This window comes from Mus musculus, chromosome 11 (genome assembly GCF_000001635.26).
Source record: "Mus musculus strain C57BL/6J chromosome 11, GRCm38.p6 C57BL/6J".
NCBI lineage: Eukaryota > Metazoa > Chordata > Mammalia > Rodentia > Muridae > Mus > Mus musculus.
Window position 1 is genome coordinate 108,544,986 of NC_000077.6, and position 22,223 is coordinate 108,567,208.

The window sequence follows — 22,223 nt, forward strand, 5'->3', positions numbered from 1 at the left end:
TCTCTCCTAGCTTTCTGCTCTGTTACAATCTTTCTTGTCACCTTGGGTGCACTGGGTAAGCTTATGGCAAGAGAGTCTGCCTGCCTAAAGGGTTTTGCTTGGCACATTGTGCCTGTTAAAATATATGCTTGTTCCTAGTTTGCTAAGAGGTTGTTTTTGTTTTTGTTTGTTTTGTTGTTATTATTTCTTTTGTGTCATGCTGAAAATGTCATCCTGGGCTTCATGTGTGCTTGACAGACATTTTACCTTACCCTGATAAGAGTTCTCATATTTTTAAAATTCATGGATGGATGTTATGGCTCTCAGAAACCCTCTGCTCGTTGAAATAATCATCAAAGAACTCTGTGAACATTTTAATATAAAATAATGTAATTTATGAAATAAGTCATATAAATGTATAGATATGGTTTCAAATGCTACACTTTAAATTTCTTGGATAAATGCTAGTTGATTACGTTGAATGGTTTTAAATTTTTTTCTGGATCTAGCTTGCTAAACTTTACCCAGGATTCTTGTGACTGTGGCAGGCTGGCCAGTGGATGGCTTCTCTCCTTCCCACAGAAAGAAGCGTCTTCTGGTTCACGTCCGCGCTTTGCTTCCTCTGCCTTGGACAGCGCTTTTGGTGAGGATACTGTAGTTTAGAGTTCCCACTTTAGTCCTTCACGGACACTGCCCTTTTACATGCATTGTTGCCTTTGGCGATCTCATTAAGTCCCCAGTCCAAGTACATTTCACATCCTTGTACTTGGCCCAGGCCCCTCTGCTACACTCTGGAATCTTTATTTAGCAACTTTATTTCACTGAGTTACTTTTGTATTCATTAGTTTTGAGGGGTTTTCAAAATATGTTCTAAATATAATTCCTTTATTAAATAGCTGAAAATATTTTCTCCCAACTTGGGACTTTTCATTTCATTTTTCCAATTTGTAGCCATAAAAGATATTTACATTTATTTACTGGGGTGGGCGACAACGTGTGTGTGGCAGGGGATGCATATGGAGATCATAAGGCCTGCTGTGGTTTCAGAAGATGGAGCGAAGGTTCCCAAGTGCCTTTACTCACTGTGCTTTACGGGTGCCGCTCAAGGGTGTAGGTTCTTGAACTTGATGCATTCTAGCTATTTGATTTTGTTATTGTTCCTTTATGGAGCATAGGGTCTGCTGTCATAGCTAAGAAACATTTTCTGATATCAATTCTGATCACAAAAGTTTTCTCCTACGCTTCCTTCTGGAACTCATACTTTGAGGTCTCATACTTGTCATGGTGTAAATGCATTTCTGTGTTCACTTGGAGCCAATTAGTTTCATGTGAGATCTTAAAGTCCTTTGTCTTCTCTTAGGGAATGATAAATTGTTCTATCATTATGGTATCCATGGTAGCTACTACCTTATTTTCTTTATTCTGTGATACAGTCTGAAGAAATAGAAAGTTAATTTTCAGCCCTTGCCATTTCCTCAGACTGTCTTCTTTCACTCAGGTGCCTGCCTCTCACTTTTTCTGCTGTTTTCTGTTGATGTTTCATTGAGCTATTTTGATGGTAGATTTTTTCCTGAGTGTATCTCAGATGTTCTGTTTTCCAGGTTCTGCAGTAGCTTTTGGGCTCCAGTTTTTATTTTATCCTTCATTACTTTATCTTGAATGGGCTAGACCTCATCTGGTTTTGATGTTCTATTTATTTAGTACACACAGAGCTCCTACAGTTTGTGCACCTTCCTGGGTTCTGTGCTATACAATCTGGGAGTACACTGTCTTGGCTCTGCTTTATGTGGACTTGTTTAATGTCTGTGCTCTTGTAAAGATCAACGACTAGATAAAAACATTGCTCTTTTGCCAGGAAGTGCTCCGTTTCTAGGAAAATCACTACAGATTCTGTTTTGCTCATGATGCACCTTTTAATCACTTAGAGTTTGAGTCTTTGATTTTTCTGAATGAATGTGAATTTATAGTTGTCAGTGGACCTTCAACTTATATTCTTATCTGGTTTCTGCATCCATCTGTATTCATTTAGTTGTAAAGTTTGCAGCATTCTGTATTAGCACAGCAGGGTCAGGCATCCTATACTCTAATCCAGGTGTTTTCTGGGATGTCACCATAGTCCCCACTACCAAATAGTTTAATATTTTTAGATGCAGGACCTTTTATTTGAGAGAGATAGGCGATATCTTTCTAGCTCCAATTCTAATTCCTAAAGCAAATGTCATCTGGTTTCAGGGTCAGCAGTGTGCATGGGCAGTTTTCACCATCTGTTTCTAAACTTTGCATTTATGGGAGTTTTCTTTATTGAAGGGCTTCATCAGCTTGCTTATATGATTCTGCATACTGTTATCAAGATGTTTCCTTTTATATCCAATTCTAGGTATGATAGTGATCACTTGGGGAGATAATTTTGGAGATGCTAAGCAGATGACATCTTTTTTATATGCAGCTAGAACTTATCTTTGCCCAGGATTTTGGGCTAGATTTCTGAAATGTGATACGTATACTCCTGTGCTCTTTATAATTGCATAGTTAAGTCCCTCTTAAGTCAGAACCATCGCTTTTGGAATCAATTATTGAAGTTCAATGTAGATTCAATTATAGATTAGTTTGTGGCACTAAAATCTAGTTGCATGCTGACCTCTTCTTGACTTTGAAACTTGATTTCTTAAAATAAAGAAGTCCTTGATCTCAGCTTGCTTTGTGGTCTTTTGCTTCTTTTTCAAGAGGATATAGGGCAGCGTGTGGAGCTTGGTGACCTCCTGAGAAGTGCTGCACGGTTAGCTTTCTGCAAAATTAATAAGAGAATCAAAGGCTGACTCACCATCTCCCAAATGACTTTTTTTTTTACTCCAGGAAAATCATCATATTCTCTGTTGCCACAAGGGTTCTTTGATTTTTCACACCGTTGGATGTATGCTTTATTAATATAATAGACTGCAGACAACTCCTTCTGAGCTTTTATCCCTTAAAAAATGTTCTTGGCATTATTTGTTCACAAAATGTATGGTGTGGCCATTGTCATTACTATTAGACCAGTAGTTGGTCCTCCTCCACCTCTCTGATCCTCTGTCTCTAATTACACATGAAATTGGTTCCTGCTCCATTCTCTTGGATCCATGCCAAAATATTGTTTCTGATTTCATTAAGGTTCTTTCCTTAAACCCTTGGCTTCTGCATTTCCTTAATTGAAGTTTTTTTATGTACCAGTTTTCCATCTATTAATTGCTTCCTATTACAAAAAAATCTACATCTTTCTCTATTTTTTAATTATTATGTAAGATGCTGCCTAAGTCTTTCAACCATATTCATCGTCTTAACATTTATAGATGCGTAACTCTCCATCTAAGAATCCCTTTCTTAACACTACTTCACCCTGGGTCTCATCTCCTTTACTTTTTAAGTCAATTTCCTTTAACATATTATTTTACTCAATTCCTCCACCTTATGTCCTACCCCTTAGCCCCATCTACTCTTCCTCCTTTCTTCTTGTTACCAAGACTGTCCTGCCAGAGTTTCTAGAGACTTCTATGTGGATTTTGTTGTTGTTGTTGTTGTTCTGGCCTTCTTCTTCTTGGGTTTTATGAGTCAAACCATTCTTCCATTTTTTTCTCCCACTCAGTGTTCTCTGTATGTTCATCATCTCCTCATCTAGCTCTAGATTATTTTCATATACACAGCAGTAGGCAGTGGCTTAAGGACCATCCTTTGACACCATCAGTGTGCCTCAAATGTGTGTGTCAGACTTGGACTGTTGGCTTCATTTAGTTTTATGTCACTTACTAGGAGAATATTTGATTCATATTTTCCATTTACAAACCTCTGTTTTGAAATTCACTTTGTGAAAACTTGTAGGTTCACGCCTTTCCACATCACTTCCATCTGTGCACTGCTGTCTCTTCCTACTTCTGTGGCTTACATAGTTTTCTTTTCTTCTATGTTTAGGAGTTTTTCATTCATTCAGGCTTTTCAGGAGACATTACACATTTCTGCACCTGAGGCTCCTTTCTTTGAAACACAGATTTAGTTTGTACCACGTTGAATTAGCTGACAACATCATATTTGGGGACTACAAAAATGATTGCTGGATGTTTTGAAACAAGTTCTGAGTATTGATCTCTCACCTTTCAGGGGCACATGTAGAGTTAACTGCATAGTTCGGAGACAATGTCATAAAGGATAAATAGTCACTACACTATTTGAAAGATACAATACACTAAAGTAACAAACGGCTAATAGGTCCATTTTTAACCCTTATGTTTGTAAACTCAAAAACTATAAAGTAGGTTAAAAGGGAAAACAATAATAATTGTCAAACATTTAAGAATGGGAAATAATGAAATTGTTACTCATTCAATGTTGTAGACTATCTCTACATTTCTTTCTAGACATATATTAGATAAACTTTTCTTTCGAGCTAGAATCTAAAATTAAACATGAAAAATTACAAAGTAGTGTGAAGGAGGGGCATCAGGCTGAAGCAGCTCCTCGGTGAGCACGAGCCTTGCTGTGCAAGCACGAGGACCTGAGCTCAGGTTTGTAGCACCCGAGGAAAAGCAGGAACAGCAGCAGTGGTCAGAGCATGGACACAGGGCTCACTCCAGCCTAGCTAGAAACATGTCTCGCAGTGATGAGAGTCCAAGGTGAGACTCCCTCCCCTTTCCCAGCAGCCAGTGACATTGGAAACAGTATAAACAACCACCAAAAATAATGTGAGAAAAAAATCATGAGTGAGTCAAGACTCCATGAGAGTAGTCAAGAAACAACCAAAAGGCGAAACTTCTACTTTAGAAGAATGAATATCGCCACATATCATAGTCACATGTGAAGCATACAGTCTTTGGCTTACTCTTCTGGTTTTCATTGTTTGGCCCCTATAGGTAATTTGTTTTCCTTTTTTGTTTGTTTGTTTTTTTTTTTCATTTTTTTTTTCCCAGACAGGGTTTCTTTGTGACACACAGTGACACTGTGTGTCATCATTGTATTGGCTGTTTGGAACTCTCTGTACACCAAGCTGGCCATGAATTCAGAGATCCCCCTGAGTTCTTGGGGTTCAAGACTTGCTCCACCACCAGGGTCCCTATAGATATTTGAATTAGGAACCTTGCTGTGCTTTTTTGCAGCTATAGTTTTTTTTTTAATTATTTATTTTGCATGGATAGGTGTTTTGCCTGGTCTGTGCACCACATGTGTCCTTTGTGTGCCTGGTGCTGTAGAGGCCAGAATACCACACTGGATCCCCTGGGACTGGTCGTGAGTCTCCATGTGGGTTTGGGAGTCAAACTAAGGTCCTCTGGAAGAGCATCCAGTTATTTTATCACTGAACCATCTATCTCTCCAGCCACTTAGCTATAGTTTTGTTTTGTTTTGGTTTTTTACTGTGTACTAATTAAGGTCAAATTTGTGTATCTTAAATTGAGCAATTTAGTATATTTACAGGTTTGTCCATATACTACCTTTATACAGTTCCAGTTAATTTTTAGCAGCACAAAGCTCCAAGTCCCTAACACAGTTACTGTGTGTCATCTACCCATTCATTGTTCCCTTAACTATCGTGTGTCTGTCTTTTTTGTGGCTTGATTTTCATGGATGCATATATGGCATAGTGCATTCTATAGTCTTTTGTGTCTAGTTTCTTTAACTTAGCATAATGTTTACAAGTTTCATCTACATTGTAGAATGCATCATGACTTTGTTTGATGGGTGGATAATATTACATGATGAACATATGTCATAATCCCTTTATCCATAACCGCTGATGAACATTGGATTATTTCTACCTTTTAGTCATTATGAATAATGCCACTATAAGTTTTTAAAGACAGTTGTTCTTTTCAGTTCTTTGAGTATATGCTCAGATGTGGAATTATTGGGAAGGCTGGTTGTCCTGATACCTGGCTTCTGTTACTGGTCTTGAAAATGATACCTGGGCAGTTGGCACAGCTGTGTCTTTTTACTCTACATGAAACTACTATAATAGCCCTCAAACCAAATGCCACTGACAGTTATATATGTGCTTTCCAGTCATTTGACGATGATAATTTTTCTAATTTTCTTTATATTTGACAACATAAACATAGACTGTGTTTTTTCAAGCTCATAGCATTATGCCTAGGAAAGTATGGCCGTGTAAATAGTATTTATATCAAGTTAGTAGTGAGGCTGGGTGTGTTATCCTTCTTTCTCTACTTTGGGTTTATGTTGCCTAGAACTTTTATATCATGTCTGATGAGCAGAAATCTCTGCTAATTAGTGGCGAAATTCAGACTTAATCTGAATATATATGTTTATATATATATATATATATATATATATATATATATATATATATATTAAACAGGCTTTGCTTTAATAATTTATAAGTAATTTGCCCAGAATGTTATAGTTTGATTTTCTTAGGACCAGAATTGATTGTATTTTAAGTTTGATGTTAAACCTAAATTACTAGAAGGCATTAGTAAGAATTTACTTTACCTTTATAGGTGGATTACAGTTATGCAATTTTGTATACCATGTTGCAGTGTGTAAATGTTGTTCTATTGTGTTTTTGAAAGTTATAAAAATAGTACTAATGATAGTGAAAAGAAACCAAATCCTCACATATGCAGCTGAGATGAGATCCCAGCCATCAGCCATGGTGAAAGCAATGTTTTCTGTATCTGTAGTTTATCTGTATCTGTATCTGTATCTGTATCTGTATCTGTATCTGTATCTGTATCTGTATCTGTATCTGTATCTGTATCTGTATCTGTAGTATCTGTAGTTCGTTTCACATTAAAGAGGTCAAATTATGTAACACATCTGAAATTATGAGAAAATGTTCCAAGTGATGGTACCTTCTTATATATGTTGGTTGTTAGCTATTATAAAATAGAAATCTAGAAAATAGTTTTGTTGCTAACAAATTTTCATAAATTATCTTTTGATCTGATGTTAATTTTAGTAGTGTTGTTCCTCCTGATAAATCGAAGGAGGGATTAGAAATGAGTTAGCAGAGAAGAGAGCTGCCTCATCAAAAGGAATTAATATTTCAAGAACATGAATTGTATGACATGCTAATGTCCAAGCAAGAGGTCAGGAGTATAGCAAACAGACATGACTGCCTGGAAGAAGACTTTTGTCAGATAATTATAAACAATAGATAAAAAAGTTAAGTATGCCTAGCATTCAAAAATACGCTTTTATTTTCTCATTGAATTTCCTTTATTTTTTCCTAAATCATAGCTCTTGAAGTTGGGTGTCATGAAAGTTAATGATGGTTCTTTACAATTGGTAACTGTTAAATTTTTTTTTTTTTTTTTTTTTTTTTTTTTTTTTCTTTCCATTTTTTATTAGGTATTTAGCTCATTTACGGTAACTGTTAAATTTTAATCCTCTAATTTTTATTACCTGGTATAAAATTTATTCATTTTAATTGTAGAATACACAAATGTCAAGGAACTTTGAAGAAACTTCAGTAATTTAAACCATATATCTCTGTTCTTAGTGAAAAATGAAAACACCCCAAAGGAGGTTTTATGTGGAGTAAACGAGGTCTGGAAATGGTCTGTATTGAGACCTAATGGCCTTTTGATGTCTGATTCTTTGATTTTGCCTTTTCTTTTTAAAGGGGTGCTATGTGATTATAATTAGAAACATTTCAAGTTCTTTACTTGGAGAGCTAATTGTTCCTTAGCTCACGCCATGATGACTAATGGTTCACTTCTAAATGGTAGTAGTGTTTGAAATGATTCCTAAAGAGATTCACCATGGTAAGCGAAGAATGCTTCAGTTCTTCATGAAGGCTTTATCATGTCTATAAGTGTACTCATTTATTTTGCAGTTGTGGCTCTCTTGTGTATATTTGTTACATATTAAACAGGCTTTATTTTAATAATTTCTAACTAATTTGTTGTGACTATTAGTTTGCTCTTTTGCAACTAGAATTAAGTCTATTTTAAGTTTGGCGATAAACCTAAATTATTAAAAGTCATAATGAGAATATACATTAATAGGTGGATAATGGTTATTCAATTTTGTATTAATATAATCATTTGTAATAGCTAGAGAAAACCTATCCATATAATTTAGTAAGTTCCCAAAATCTGAGCATAATTTTCTTCTTACAAATAGCTCTCTTGAATACCAGTGTGGTGGTAAAGGGGGCCCAGCTGTTCTCTCTTCTCCACTCTGCTGGAGCATCTGAAACCAGTTTAGATCCAGAGCAGTCAGAGCTTGCAGTTTATTGTAAACATTCCTTAGCCCCAGTGAGCATGCTGACTTAACCCTCCCTCTGCGAAACACAATGTGAAGCCTGCAGAGGAGAGCAATATGTGACCGCCGTGCTTCAAGCAGAGAAAAATGTATTTTCTGTTAAGTGGTTCTTTGTAGAAATGTCATCATAGAACACTCCATTTCTTCTCCTGAGGACACATGGAGTGTGATGGTCAGGAAGCCTCTCACTGAACTGACAGACATTTGGAGCACTGTCTCACACAGTGAGCTCAAAGTGTAACCTGAGATCCTCTTAGCCCTGTGAGACGCTTTCTTTAGAATTCAGCAAACTCATTTTAAAGCAGCTTATATATTTAGCTTCTTGAGTTTTATTACACTTACAATTCCACTTTTCCAGTGAAATGTGGTGAAGTAAACATGATTGGGGGAGTGAAATCCACTAACAATGTAAAGCCTTACTTCATTTAGTGTTTACAGTAAACACAATACTTTAATACCAAGTCTTCAAAAGACTCCTGTGTGGCTGTGTGTGATCTGCTAGGAGAGGTGGAGTTTCAGAAATGAAGCAACTTGCCCAGCATCTCATAAATGATGTGTTCCTGAGCTGAGCTTCGTACCTGGGCCTTCTGAGTCTAAATCTCCTATCCAGAAAAAAAAAAGTTAAATTTTACTTTCTCTGTCACCAAAGTTTTTTTTTTTTAATTATTTAATTTTTTTTTTTATTTATTTTTAATTTGCCTGTTGTTGTTGTTCGAGGCAGGGTTTCTCTATGTAGCCTTAACTGGTTCAGAACTTAGGTAGCCCAGTTGACTCATCTTGCAAATGATCTTACTTTCCTTTCCTTCCAAATACTAGGATTCTATTCTAGGCTTGAGTTACCACTCTAACCTTGACAAAATAGTTTTCCTTTTGTACTTTCTAAATGACTTGACTCAAATTGTTTATGTGTGTCCATTAACCCCCATGTGAGTCTGTGCACTCCATTCTCTCCTACAGCATACACACACACCTCCCTTTTCTGCTATGATTATTGGGCCTAGATTGGTTTCCTGATCCAAAGGGGACCAGTTTGTTTTCCCCTGAGATTCAAAGACCTTATATTGTTGATATACTTCTAGGATTATCAACTTTGCACGGGTTTGACTCATTTGTCTCTTTTGTTAACCACCGAGTCAGGTACTATGGAAATTTGAAATCTAAAAAACTGGTAGACTAAAGCAAACAAATTCAGAAGCTGAAAACCTGAGAAGTTACTGTGTTAGCTATTATTTTTGTTTTTGTGATAAAATAGATAAGAACTTAAGGGAGACAAGTTGTTTTGGCTCATGGTTTGAAGGTGTAGTCTATTATGATTGTCGCAAACAGGAGGCTGCTTGCTGCATCTGGATAGAACAAGTGCCAGTGAAAGGGGAATTCCGGCGTTCTGCTTTCTCTCTTTTCCACCTTTATTTAGTCCGGATGCCCAGCCAGATTAAAGTTGAGTCTTCCCTTCTTTGTTGAGCATCTCTGAGAAACTCCCAGTGGTTTCTTCTAGGAGATTATAAATCTTGTCATATTGGCAAGAAAGACTAACTTTCCCAGTTATCATGATGAAGTTTCGTGAGTCAACAGCCAATATGGACTCTAGTCAAACTGAAGTTTTCAGCAGTTGTGTTGATGTAAGGGAACTGGGCAAATGCAGTGGGAAACAGAAAGTCTATGACACACGGGTGTAGATGGGGAGCCTAATGTGCCATGTCAAGAGAGTCTTTTCTGAGACCTTGACTCTTCCTAATATACAGGCATGTTACTCAGCTACTGTGAGTGTGGGGTAGACTACCTGTGGTCTATATACTGTAATTGCCACATACATTACTTTTTAAAGGGAAAGAATGAAAGTGAATTTTATTTTCCTTCCTTATTGAAACTATCACAGATTATGAAAGTATCATATCACATCAAAGTATGAATTACTATGGGGATAGTTTAATTCTGTAGACTCTTTAGGAAGTTCTAAGTTAGATCATTTATAAATAAAATTAGCTTATTGCCATGTAATTGAGAACATGTTAGTATTTTGTTTTGTTTCACCAGCAGTTATAAAGTCTTAAAACTTGTGTAAAATCTTAAAATTTTGTAACATTTTTAATTTAGAAAAGATTAGAGGTTAATATATAACACCTTTTTTCCCTGTTAAATTCAGAACTCGTTTTGGAGAAGGTCAGGAGTGTCTCCACATGAGGCTAAGTGTACTCACGAGCCCACGCTCAGAGCTTCCCTAAGAGACCATGCACTGAGGACAGGCCAGGCCTGAGCAGAGAGGAAAGGAGCTGAACACAGTTCCTCTTATTTCCTCCAAAGTTAAGGGTTGTTAGTCTGTGTGAAAAGAAATGCAGGGAACTTTTCTTGCTGAAGGAGTCAAAGTGCTTATTGTGTGGGCAATTTATTTAATATGGGAAAAATTGCAAACATCCAATGCACATGTTCACATATAACTAATGTTAATGGTTTATAACTTTCATATATTTTAATATAAGAAAAAATGTCATCAGGCTATATCTTTTCTTTTTCTCCAGAAATAAACATTTTTCTTCTTAACATTTTATAAGTCTGCCATGTTTGTGAATAATACCCAGATTAGTCTTTACTTAAATCCTTTAAAAATTTTGATCCTTGTTTTATTTCCCAGAATATGGTTTATTTCTGTGTGTACTGGTGAGATGGTTATTTATTCTCTTGTGTTGTGGCAGAATATTTTATGAATGTCATTAAGGTCAGGTTTACTGATCATTTATTCAATTTGTTTGTTTTTCTCTGTCTAATTTTTCTGGGAATTAATAATGAAGGATATTTAAATTGACAGTTCTAATTAAACATGTGTTTCCTTTGTAGTTCTGTAAGTTTTGTGTTTTTAAGTTTTGTTTCCCATTGATAAACTCAGTAGTTCCTTAAGTATGATGAAATAACCTTGACAGCACTCGTTGTTCTGAAATCAACTTTCTATAATATTAATATAGCCATTCTGTTTCCTTAATGTTGATACTTTTAAAAATAGTTTGACTTTTAACCTATTGGAGTCTTTCTGTCTAAGCAGCTTAAAATGTCCATTAATGCCTTCACAATCATCTTGGACAGCCATTGCCTTTTATTTAGGATATTTAAACCATTTATATTTAGTGTCACTCATAATTTTACATTTTAAATATATATACATTCATCTGCATGGTTCTGGATTTTTTTTAAATAAAGAGACTGCACCCTATATTCACAAATTCAAACTTTCATAGTCAGAATTTGTGATAATTTTGACAGGGAAGGATATTAAAATAGACTTTCATTTATTCTATGAAAAAAATCTTTCAAAAAGAGGTACTGCATGTGGCAGTGATAGAATATAGGCCACAGTTTAACAAAAATTTTCTTTTTATTAAAGAAAAAGTAAAATATAGATTTACTTTTGGATTGATTAGCTGTTGGTTTTTTATTGTCTCTATCAATTATTTGTTGTCTTAGAGGTTAATTTATGATTTAGCTTACATATTTTAAAGTTGTCAAATATACCCTGAAGTAACATTAGAGTAGTTTATATATGAGAATTCTGTGAGAGATTATTGCCTTTCTCTTTTCCTGTACTATGCATTATTCTTGGTATGAATTTTACCATTACACATTATTAAAAGCCATCATTACTTTGCCTTATTTTTATTTGAAGTCAATTATTTTTAAAGGCACTTAATTATAAAAATTAATCTCAAACTAGCCTGGGTAATTACAAGTCTCGATAATATTTTTATATTCCAATCTGTATTGTTGCCTTTCAATGTGGAAGACTCCCTCTTTTTGTTTCCAGGAACGCAGGTCTCCTGATGATAGTCTTTAGTCCTCTGTATATCTTGAAAGCCCTTATGTTTCCCATGATTTGAGAGATGGTTTGTCAGTTATGGAATTCTAAGTTGAGAGAACACTTGTTTATTTATTTATTATTTATTCATTTATTTTTGACCTTTAAATTTCATTTTTATCTTTTTTTTCAAGTTTTACTATTTTATTTACTCCCTGTTGTTGCCCCCTCCTCCCCACAGTTCCTCAGCCCATTCCTCCTTCCCCTTGCCTCTGAGAGTGTGCGCCCCCCACCCCACCCCCATACAAGGCCTCCTTCCCTGGAGCTGCAAGGCTCTGGAGGATGAAGTGCATCTTTTCCCACTGAGGCCTGACCAGGCAGACTTCTGTGCCAGGGGCCTTGGACCAGCCCATGTATGCTCCTGGTTGGTAGCTCAGTCTCTGAGAGTCCCTGGGGGCTGGTTAATTTGAGATTGCTGGTCTTCCTGTGGGGTCAGTCTCCTCTTCAGCTTCTTTAGTCCTTCCTCTAATTCAATCATAGGTGTCCCTGGAATATTCAGTTCAATGGTTGGGTTTAAGTATCTGCTTCTGTTTCAGTCAGCTGCTGGTAGGGCCTTTCAGGGCACAGTCATGCCAGGCTCCTGTCTGCAGGCACACCATAGCATCAGTAATAGTGTCAGGCCTTGGAACCCAAGTTGGGCTGGTCATTGGACTGCCTTTCCTTCAGTCTCTTCTCCATGTTTTCCCCTGAAGTTCTTTTAGACAGGAACAGTTCTTGGGCAGAAAATTTGATTGTTGGTTAGTAACCCTGTCCCTCTGCTTGAGGCCCTGGCTGTCTACTGAAGGTGAGTGAGATCACTCAGACCCAAAAGTGCTATGTACTCACTGATTAGTGGATATTAGCCAAAAAGTACAGAATACCTAGGACACATCCCATACACCGGAGCAGGTGTGAGGCCCAAGTGAGGATGTTTCAATTCCATTTAGAAGGGAGAAAGAAAGAATCCTGGGAGGCAGAGGAAGGGAGAGATCTGGATGGGAGAGGGGAGGGAAAGAGAGGGGAGGGGAAGGGAGGGGAGGGGAGGGGAGGGGAGGGGGGAAGGGGAACAGGAGTAGGTATGGGCATGGACAGGAGAGTAGCCCAGAGGGCCAAGAGAATGAATGGAGATGAGCAGCATCTGGGGGAGTGGGGAGGAACCCTCTAGAAAGTACCAGAGACCTGGGAGGTGAGAGACTCTTAAGGCCTCAATGGGTGTGACCTTAGATGAAATGTCCAACATTGGAGAGCAGGAACTCAGGGTGTATTTTTGATAAAGTGTTTGGAAGATACTGTTTAAGTGTCTTCTCTTTTCACTGTTTGCAGAGTCTGCTATCACCTTTTCCTAGCTATTCTTGAACACTTTTCCTTTCTTTAGAGAAATTTGATTATTATGTAACTTCTTACATTTTTCCTGTATATTGACAATATTTGTAGCTCTTGAATCTGGAGGTTTGTAAATCTTGCTAAGTTAAAACTGTTTTGTTATAATTTAAAAAATATGTCTATGCTTATGTCTTTCCTTCCCTTTGCATACTCTAAATATAGACATCTAAAGTTGCGGACAGTTTTCATGGGTTCTCTGACTTTTCCTCCCTGGGCTTCAGCTCAGGGTCCACTGCTGCATCCACACCTCTGGCCTGTTCCTTAGTGGTGTGGAGCCTGGCTTTCATCCCAGGAACTGTGCCTTTCACTGCGTGTGCAGGCTCATCTCTGGAAGTACAGATGGCTCAGCTTTAGCACAGACTGCTCTGTGTCTCCAGGCCTCCCCCAGTCTTCTGTCCATGCTTGTTCAGCTCATGGTCCTGTCCGGGACAATGCTGCCATCTTTTCTCTTCCTCAGTCTTGTTCGTACTTTAGGTAACTTTGTTGCCAGTTCCTTTTTTCTATGAAGTTCTGTCTCTATATTTGTATTCATTTGTTTAAATCAACTGAAATAATTATAATTAACCGATGTATTTATTAAGCCCATGGTAGCTTATGTTAATTTTTTTTTATTAACCCAATGCATTTCCCTCTGAAAGCTAGTAAGTGGTGGGATGCGACTAGTTCAGACACGCTGTTCCAAGTTTAGTGTTGTGCCTGGTATTCCATGAGTAATTAGTATGTCACTGAGAGGCTAATTAACAGACACTAAGTGGCTTCAGATTAACTACTGAACCTATCATTCTGCCATGTACTTTATCAAATTTGGAAAGTAAATTTTCTAAGTTTCCATTTATTTATGTTAAAATAATAAATTTTATAGCTATTGAAATTAAATGAAATAATATGTGGACTGCCCTAACTTGCAATGAGCATAGAGACTGTCTCTAAATGTTTACCATTTGGTTACACTATTTGTGTTTTATGTTGTAGACATTCTATTCATTAAAAGTACTAGAAAATATGTTGTCACACTGAAATCATTTTTACATCACTCAGAAATCATCCTTAATAAGCTGTCCCTCACATGATAAATATTACATTTGTATTTGATAAATAAGGAGGAAAATATGCCTACTTAAAATTTGATCTATTTGTGCATAGTGATGAACATAAGTGAGAATATTTTCCAGCTACTTTGAAATATTCAAGTGCCCAGGGACAAGGCATGGATGATGTTTTTGAAGGGAATAAATATTTCAGCTCCACATTTCAGCCTTTTTTCTTTATTCCTTTGATCTGGCTTTGGTTTGCTTGTCATTCTGCTTGAATGACTTCACACTGTCTTTCTTCTTTCCCTGGTAACAAGAGGTGGCTCTGTGCCTATTCCATAAGATTTAGCCTTGACCACTTTACAGGAAAAGCATCTATTTCCTTATTTACTGACATAATGCTCTCTAAAATTAATTGTATCAGTTGAAATGCCAGTAATCTCTACATAGATGATGTGTAATTTCAGTGGAAATTTTAATTAGCAGCTTCTTAAGCATAGGGAACGGTTAGATTTGGAGTTTGTTTTGAAGTTTAAAGATTAATATTTTAAAGAATTGTTTCTTCATTGTATACAAGAGTTACTTTACTCTTAAAGATCATTTCTTGTGATTTTTAGGTTGTACCATGAAAATACTAATTGATTTTTTTTATCTCCAGAGTGAGAGTTTTTGCTTTATGTATGTATTTATTTTTACCCATATTATGGGCGTGTTTATTTTGCATAAACTATTATACAAAATGTTAAATGGTGTAAGCCTTTTTTGTGGTTTTATTTTCTACTACACACACAAGTCAGGTCTTCTGAAATTAGTTTTTTTGGTGGGAATGTACTTGTGTGTGTGTGTGTTTGTTTGTTTATGTGTTTGTGTATGTGGGTACATATACTTACACATGTTGGAGGCTGGCTGTCATTAAGTTTTCTCCATTATTTTACATCTTATTTTTGAGACAGAGTCTCCTCCTGAGTATGTGAGGCTCACTGATTGATTGGCCTTGCTAAAGAGCTCCATGGATTCTCCTGTTTCTATCCCTCCAGGCTACTTGCTCTGGGCTTAAAGATGCCCACCACTGCATCTGGCCTTTTATGTAGGTGCTAGAACTCCAAACTCAGGACCTCATGCTGTGGGTCGAGCACTGTACCAAGGAAGGCAGCTCCTCACCTCACTTTCTGAGATTAGTTTCTATGGAGACTCTCACTGCCTCTTTGTGTCATTTATACTCCTGTACAAACTGTAGCATATAAAATATTGCAGTGTTGTTTGATTTCCTTCTTTGTTCTTTTATCTTTTCCTGAGTCTGGCTGATGTTTCTCTGAGATGAGAGTCATTTCTTCTACTTATTTTATGGGGTATCTTTGGTAATATTTAATAAGTAGATTGCAGAGTTTGTCACCAGGAGTCCTATCTCAGCTCCTAGACAACAGCTGAAGACCAGGAGATTCGTGACAGGCCCACTTGTTTTGAATCTAAATTAAAATCCAATGGACTTGAAAGGATTTATGAATGTCTTAGTTGAAAATTCATAGCCTATTTATAACTAGCATTTTCTTTAATATTAGAGCTTGACCTTGGGAACAGGACTTCTGAGACTGTTAAATTTATGTCAGAAGAAAATTTTATAGAATCTCTTTATGTTGTTGGCTGGTTTTTTGAGCATTTTGATGTCCTGAAGTCTGAGTTCCTAACTAAAGTGACTTCACTATCAGAACTGAGATGATTTGAGCAGATGCATCTTAGTCTAGGGGTGCTTGGCTTTACTAATAATCTGGAAATCCTGGGTTTTATTAACTCAGACTTGCTCATGTTTTATTTATGTAGTGCCTTTTAGAGAATGAATTCTGTTAGGGAATTTTTTTTAACCTGATAATGTTATTTAGATGTCAAGTCACTGAAAATCCACAAATTAAATATTCATAGAAATAAAATTGAATTTATTTATATTCTTTGCCTGATTTAACTGTAAAAATTTTTCTATACCTAACACATCTTTTGTTCCCTGTAGTATTTTAAAGAAGTTTTAAGAATATTGTTAAATACTTTTGATACCCTTGACCACATTGTGTCTGATAATTGCAAACTATTATCTATTACTATTTTACTTTTGTTGCTGTGACAAATCCCTACAAACATAGTCTCTTCAAGTAGTTTTTAGTTATTCTCTGCTGTTCTGGAAGTCAGCAGTTCACTAGGAGACTTGAGGAGTAAAGTCAAGGTATTGTGGAGCCTTGACCTTGGAGAGAGCTCCAGGAACAAATCCCTTGCAGGGGACATTTTCTGGAAGCTTATGTTGCTTGCCCTCTGACCTTGAACACATGGATTGTGTTAATGCTACAAGTCAAATGGGACAGTATTGGTATCTTGTCAATAGTAAAACCAATAGTGATTTGTTTCGTTAGGCATTCCTTCGACACCTGAAGATATCAAGTGTGCGATATCTGTAGATATCAAGTGTGCTATATCTGTAGCGTTCAGTATGTTTTAAAGGGCTTAGCAGATCCAGTGTGGATTGAAGTCTCATGAAGAAGAGGTTAAGGTAGTCATTTTTAAATCATGTTAAGTGAATGGTATGACATTTTTTGACTGTCTCATTAATTAATTTCAGTTCTGATTGGCAGCCAAGAAGGTAGGTGATATTCCTCTTGAAAAGCTTATGCTTCAAGCCCAGATGGAAAGGAGTAGAGAATTCGAGCTGCTTTTAGGCTTGTTTGAAGTTTTTTGTCTTGTTTTGTTTTTCTTGGAGTTTCCAGTGAGGATGCCAAGCTGGCAGCAAATGAAGTGTGCTGTACTGTGAAGCCTTATAACCATGTGTTGGACCACGGCCGTCATTATCAAAAGTGCTGCTGCAGAAATGTGCCAAAAGATTGTCAAATTAGGGTTGGCCTGCACATGTAAACGTTAGCTTGTAAAACTCAAGACATACCAAATGGTAGTCCATTAGGACCCCCATTTTATTGCCCTTTCTGAAATAATCATTCACTTCAGAGCATCCTTTAATCTGAGCTGAGTTGTGTCTGGGTAAGAAGAACGCAGCTTCTTTTTTCTTTGTCCTTTATGTACTTAGATGAGGAAAATTTCATAAATAAATCACAGCTAAAAAGCACATTTTCTTTGCACCTTTTTATCTTCATGGAAACCCAGCTTTAAGGCATTTGAGTGATGCATTAATCCTCAGCTGCACAAGTCCACGGGAAAAAATAATCTTGAAAGACACTTTATTTTTCTTTTTTGCCTCTTGTATCCTGGACTATTTGGGGTCATGGTTGAAAGACGCAGCATTCCTTGAACGGACCTTTGACTGTGAAGGCTTAAAGTTTTACTTCTGTTTCAGTAACTTCCATAAGTTTAATGGGGCTCATTAAAAAGATCCCTTTTGTTTGAATTAAGATAAAGGCAATCTGCACTAAGACACAGAAACCTTAAGTGAGTGGAAGTGAGTTTTTGTACCATACTGAGCCGCCACACCGGTGTGCCTGAGACAGCCCTGGGACAGCTCCCACTGTCTGTGTGCTGAGAGTAGCCCGGGAGGCCTGGGTAAGAGTCCTATGTCTGGCAGCTCTCGATGCTTACCGTCTTTTAAAACTCATTTCAGATTTTTAATTGTATGTGTCTGTGTGTTGGGGGACGGGGTATATGGACATGAATGCAGGTACCCACAGAGGCCAGATGTGTTGGATCCATCGGGAGCTGGAGTTTGGGCAGTTAGGAGCCACCTGACATTGTTCAGGGAATTGAATCCAGGTCCTCTACAAAAGTACTATCCACCATTGAGCTGGCTTTCCAGCCCCTTGTCCTCTCTATTTCATATTTTTAAAAAATTCTAGTTGTCAATCCAGATAGAAATTGTGAATTGAGAACATGGTTTAACACAGAGAGTTTATTTGAACATTTAAGTTGTCTATAGAACATATTGATGGTGGCTGAAGTTCATGATTTTATACAGTGAACCAAGTTGCAAATGGAACTGACCTTGGTAGGCAACAATGACAAAATGTGAAGAAGAGATTTCTCTTATTAAATTTAAAATGTTTAAACACCTCATAATTTTCCATATGTGCATTTCAGCTTTAGGCTGTATTTTTTGTTGATTAGTTAATTTACTTTACATCCCAACCACTATTCCCCCTCTGTCCTCTCCTCTCAGTCCTTCTTCCACCTTTTCCTTCAGTCCAACTCCTCCTCTTCTCTTTAGAAAAGGGAAGGCTTCCCTGGGGTATCAAACAGTTGATATCCAGTTGGAGAAAGACTAGGACCTTCTTTTCCTACTGAGGCTAGATGAGGCAGCCCAATCTGAGGAAGGGTCCCAAAGCAGGCAACAGAGTTAGAGAAGCCCCTGCTCCCACTGTTAGAATTCCCACATGGAGACCATGCTGCACACTGTTACATATATGCAGAGGACCTAGGTCAGTCTCATTCATGGTTCTTGGTTGGTGGTTCAGTCTCTAGGTTTTCTTGTGGTGTCCTTGACACCTACACTCTGGCTCCTACACTCCCAGTCTTCTGCAGGATCTCCCAAGCTCTGCCTAATGTTCAGTTGTGAATCTCTGTATTTGTTTCTGTCAGTTGCTGAGTGAAGCCTCTCTGATGATTGTTATGCCGGGCTCCTGTCTGCAGGTATAGCAGAATGTCATTAACAGTGTCAGGGGTGGGTTCCCTCTCAAGGCATGGGTCTCAAACAGGACTAGTCATTGGTTGGCTATCTCCTCAATTTCTGCTCCATCTTTACCCCTATATACCTTGTAGGCAGGACAAATTGTATGTTGAAGATTTTGTGTCTGGATTGGTGTCCCTAACCCTCCATTGGACGTCTTTCCTAGTTGCAGAAGATGGCCAGTTCAGGCTTCATAACTCTCATTACTAGGAGGCTCAGCATGGGTACCCTCATAGATTCCTGGAATTTCCATTGCCTGAAGTTTTCTAGCTCACCCCAGAGATACTCCTGCCCCATGACTCCTGATTTCAGTTGATCTTTCCCCATATTCTCTCCCTTCATCCTCCCCTCACCTGCTCCTTTCCCCATCTGCTTTCCCATCCAGTCCCCTTCTCCACCCATGATGGCTATTCTATTTCCCTTACCTAGTGAGATTCATATGACCTCCTTATGTCCTCCTTGTTACTTAGCTTCTTTGGGTCTGTATATTGTAGGGTGGTTATCCTTTACTTGTACAGCTTACATCCACTTATAAGTGGATATATACCATGTTTGTCTTTCTAGGCCTGGGTTACCTCACTCAAGCTGATCTTTTTAAATTCCAGCCATTTGCCTGCACATTTCATGATGTCATTGTGTTTATTTAATAGCTAAGTAATACTCCATTGTGTAAATGTACCACATTTTTCTTTATCCATTTTTCAGTTGAGGGTCATCAAAGTTGTTTCCAGTTTCTGGCTGTTATTATAAAGCTGCTATAAACATAGTTGAGCTAGTGTCCATGTGGTACGGTGAATCATGCCTTGGGTATATGCTCAGGAGTGGTATAGCTTGGTCTTGAGGTAAACCTATTTCCAATTTTCTGGGAAGCTGCCAAATTGATTTCCAAAGAGGCTGTAAACATTTGCACTCCTACTAACAATGGAGAAGTATTCTCCTTGTTCCACATCCTTGACAGCATGAGCTGTCACGTGAATTTTTCATTTTAGCCTTTCTGACAGGTGTAAGGTGGAATCTCAGAGTCATTTTGACTTGTATTTATCTGCTGGCTAAGGATGGTGGACATTTCATTAAGTACTTCTCAGCCAATAGAGATTCCTCTGTCAAAAATTCTGTTTAGATATGTACCCCTTTTTAAAATTGGATCATTTGGTTTGTTGTTCTCTAGTTTCTTGAGTTCCTTATATATTTTGGATGCTAGCCCTCTCTCACATACAGGATTGGTGAAGATCTTTTCCCATTCTGTAGACTTTTAATGGTGTCCTTTGCCTTACAGAAGCTTTTCAGTTTCATGAGGTCCCATTTATTAAGTGTTGATTTTAGTGCCTGAGTTGTTGGTGTTCTGTTCAGGAAGTTTTTCTTCTGTATGGTAATGTATTCAGGCTATTTCCTACTTTCTCTTTTCTCATGCTTAGTGTACCTTGTTGCAGTTTCATGTCTTTGATCCACTTGGACTTGTTTGTGCAGTGTCATAGATGTAGATCTATTTACATTGTTCTACATACAGATATCCAGTCAGACCAGGACCATTTGTTGAAGATGCTTTATTTTTTTCTACTGAATAATTTTGGCATCTTTATAAAAAAATTCAAATGTCCTTAGGTATGTAGAGTTTGGGGGGATGGAGAGTCTGCAGGATGTCAGTCCAGGGCCTTTGGGCCTAAGTCTAATAGTCTATCTCTTTATCTGACTTGCTCTTTTTCCCTTGCAGTTTTCAGTATTCTTTCTTTGTTCTGTATGTTTAGTGTTTCTTTTCTGGTCCATCTGTGTGTTATTCTGTATGCTGCTTCTATCTTTATAGCCATCTCTTTCTTTAGGTGAGGACAATTTTCTATGGTTTTGTTGAAAATATTCTCTGGGCCTTTGAGCTGGCTTTTGTGTCCTTTCCCTATTCCTATCATTCTTAGGTTTGGTCTTTGTATATTGGTCCAGATTTCTTGGATGTTTTGTGTCAGGAAGTTTTTAGATTTAACATTTTTGTGGACTGATGTATCAATTTCTTTTTATCATATTATTATATGTATCTTATGCTCTCTCCCATCTCTTGTATTCTATTGGTGATGCATTCGACTAGTTCCTGTTCACTTACCTAGGTTTTCCATTTCTAGGATTCACTCACTTTTTTGCTTTCTTCATTGATTCTCTTTCCATATTCAGGTCTTGAACAGTTTTATTCATTTTTACCTGTTTAATTGCATTTTCTTATATTTCTTTATGGGGTTTATTCATTTCCTCTTTAAAGGCCTCTATCATCTTCATATGATTGGACTTACTGTCATTTTCTTGTGCTTCAGCTATGTTGGAACATTCAAGACTTGTTGTAGTAGAAGAGCTGGGTTCTGGTGGCATCAAGTTTCCCTGGCTGTTGTTGATTGTGTTCTTATGCTGGCCTCTAGTCTTCTGGGTTTTGGTGTTGTTCTAGATTTAAGTGCTGATATCTGAGTTTATCTTTGTTAGATGGGTGGTTTTTGGATATTTTTCCCCCTTGGTTTCTGTTTCCTCTCTGGTCTTCTGGCTTGAGTGGCCCAAGGTTCTGGTGACCAGCAAGTCTTCAAGTCTAGTAGTGTGTCTCTTCTGGGTTGTTTGTAGCCTGAATCACCTCTGTGTTTTGGGTAACAGTGTTGCCTCAGGCATCCCTAGAACCGGTATGGCTTCAGAGAAACGAGGTCTTCCAAACTTATAGGTTAGAATATGGAGCTCAGGTGATGGGGTGCAGTTTACAGCTGTTGGATGTCCTTTAAGGGGAGTTGCCAGGCATACTCCATTGGGTACCTGGAGTCTTTGGTGCTGGCATAGCCTATAGGAAAGCAGGCAGAGTTGTGGGATGGAAAATGGAGCCCAGTGTATGGAGTGCAGTTTATGGCTGTTGGGTGTGCTCTAAGGAGAGTTGGTGGGCATAGGCCATAGAGTGGGGTCTTAGCTGGGGTTTTTGGTGCCAGCCTAGGTTGTATATTTTTATAAAATTGTTAGTAGATTTTTCTTTGGGATCATTAAATGGCACATAATTTTAAACTATGTGGCTTTAATATTTTATATTCAAATATTGTCTAGTACTGTTTTTTCCATGTATAGACTGACCAAACATAGATAAGGCTTTAATGAATTTTCATCT

The 22,223-nt window shown here is 37.5% G+C and overlaps 1 protein-coding gene across 10 annotated transcripts in view; it reads left to right on the forward strand.

The window, feature by feature from the left end:
• The window catches only part of Cep112 (centrosomal protein 112), a 435,401-nt gene that overhangs the window by 119,771 nt on the left and 293,407 nt on the right, over positions 1-22,223 (forward strand). The window lies entirely within an intron of this gene.